This window comes from Engraulis encrasicolus, chromosome 24 (genome assembly GCF_034702125.1).
Source record: "Engraulis encrasicolus isolate BLACKSEA-1 chromosome 24, IST_EnEncr_1.0, whole genome shotgun sequence".
Classification (NCBI taxonomy): domain Eukaryota; kingdom Metazoa; phylum Chordata; class Actinopteri; order Clupeiformes; family Engraulidae; genus Engraulis; species Engraulis encrasicolus.
In genome coordinates this window covers 34,395,651-34,398,150 of record NC_085880.1, presented here as the reverse complement: position 1 = coordinate 34,398,150, position 2,500 = coordinate 34,395,651, and the positions used below count along the sequence as shown (strand labels likewise).

Here is a 2,500-nt window from a genome sequence, read left to right as displayed (position 1 = left end):
GACACAAAAGCATACACGCACGCACGCACACACAAATCCAGACACAAACACACATTCATGTCATACATACAGACATACTGTACGTACACTCAGACACATACGCAAGTCACATACACACACATACGTACACACACACTGTACAGTCACCGGCAGCCGATTCTGGTACATTACGTCTGCACGCACGCCTGTGCACGCACGCCTGTACACACACGCACACATACACACACACACACACACACACACACACTAGGAATGGTACGGTTTACGTCGCAAACCGAAACCGTACGGTTTGCATGTCACGGAACGGGGTAGTGCGCAACCGCACGGTGCCCACGGTTTCCCAATAACAAAAAGAGAGTGACCACCGGCGGACGACGCAATTAAAATCCTACTACTTTTACAAGCATACAACACAAAGACTACGTAGGATATTGGGTGTGGAAAGACTGATTTCTATCAGCCAACTGAAATGCATAATGTAACAGCATGCACCAGCTGACTAGGCTACAGTAGCCTGCGCAAGTGCAGGTCGGTCAGCAGCGTCTCGCTCTCTCGCCCCTCTCTCTCCACGTTAGCGCAAGTGACTGCCCCCAGCCTTTATTCTGACCAATTTAAATGACAGATTAGCAGAACAAAGTAGACTATGACTTACGTTACAGTAGCCTAGTGTAGGCTATATCCACGTGGCATTGAATGGGGATTCCGGACGGCAGAATGCGAGATAATTGAACATATACATCAGATTCACTGCGCTGTCCTTAACTGGAATCAACTGTTAGGCCTAATTATGTAGCCAGTTAAACTCTGATGGAATGAAGGGGACTTTATGCTGTTGCCTTGTTAACATTGATGTTTAACACTATAACCAAAGTAAACTTTGACTGTTTTAACAGGCTCAGCTTCACAGTTCACAGCTTCACAGTTTTTTCTTCAGAGTTTTTTTAAACATTCTTGTGCATACACTTCTAAAAAACGATCTTTTTAAATTATTTGTTAGCTTAACTGTCACATTTTAACATAACTTAACCCTATCACTTGTTCACTTAAAATGGAATTTGACTTCTGATTTTACTTCTATGCTTCAGACTTTGTATGCTTCTCACGGCCGGCAGTTTCATGATAGGAAGCAACTGATTCATCCTAAGCGCAAAACGCGCAGAAAGCGGTATCAAAATAAAAGTCCAATTCGTTCTCAGTGTGTCATTAACCAAAATAGTCATACTGCACTGACTTAATGGTCCCATTGCCTACAGGAGTGTAGCGGTTTTATCTTTACACGTCAAATGTGTTATAGTATGTAATGTTTGAATATTTCTCAACTTAAAAGTTAGGACTTAGGCTAGTTCTCCCTTTTTGTGAAAAAAAATGGAAGCATGTTAAAATCATTGATATCTTTCCTCTTTCAGTAGGCTAACTTCACCTTGTTAGGTTAAATAAAGTCAAAGTCAAACTCAACATACCCATGATAAGCCTACATTTTCATTCTAATTTTATATTATACATTTCCAGTGCATAATGAGTTTTATTTATAAAAAATAAAAAAACCAGAACCGTACAAAACCGAAAACCGTGACCTTGAAACCGTGATATGGACCGAATCGTGACTTTTGTGAACCGTACCACCCCTAACACACATACACACACACACACGCACACGCACGCACACGCACGCACAATATTAAGTCCATACACATTGACATTCGTGTACACACACATACAGTATGTACCTACACACACACACACACACACACACACACACACACACACACACACACACACACACACACACACACACACACACACACACACACACACACACACACACACACACACACATAGAAAGTTGTGCGAACATATTCAAGCAGGCAGGCAGGCAGACACGCACATAAATGAACACACACAAACACACAGGCCCATACAGTATACGCACAAAACCACACACACCGTCACATTTAACTTACGGCAGAAATTTCATTGAAAAAAGAGAACAGTATTCATCAGAGCAAATTCCCTTTTTAAGAAAACTAAGCTTAGGACATTTCAGCAAACACTCACACAAAACACACCACACACACTGCAAAAACACACAAGCACATCCACAGTCTCTCTCACACACACTTACATGAATATCATCTCTGCCACACTGCAGCTTTGACATTTTCCAAACACCACACTCATGCACGGCAAATGCAGACAGACAAGCAGACAGACAGACAGCCACAAAAGGTAGGCTTCACCATTCTGACGATCATGGATGTAGGCAGAACTCATCTCTTCATCACCACCAATACTACCACCCCCACCACCCTCGTCATCACCACCACCACCATCATCGTTTGATATGTTAGACGCCATACTGCGTCTCTTCCTCGTCATCACCCTCATCATACCATCATTTATTGCATTTACCACCATCATTATCATAGTAAGCACCATCAATATTATGATTACCACCATCATCCTCATGATTACCACAGCCATTATCATTATCATGCTGCGT

The 2,500-nt window shown here is 42.3% G+C and overlaps 1 protein-coding gene across 1 annotated transcript in view; it reads right to left on the bottom strand.

Moving 5' to 3' along the window:
- Positions 1-2,500, bottom strand: part of mcu (mitochondrial calcium uniporter) — a 149,270-nt gene that overhangs the window by 10,161 nt on the left and 136,609 nt on the right. The gene's annotated exons all lie outside the window — the stretch shown is intronic.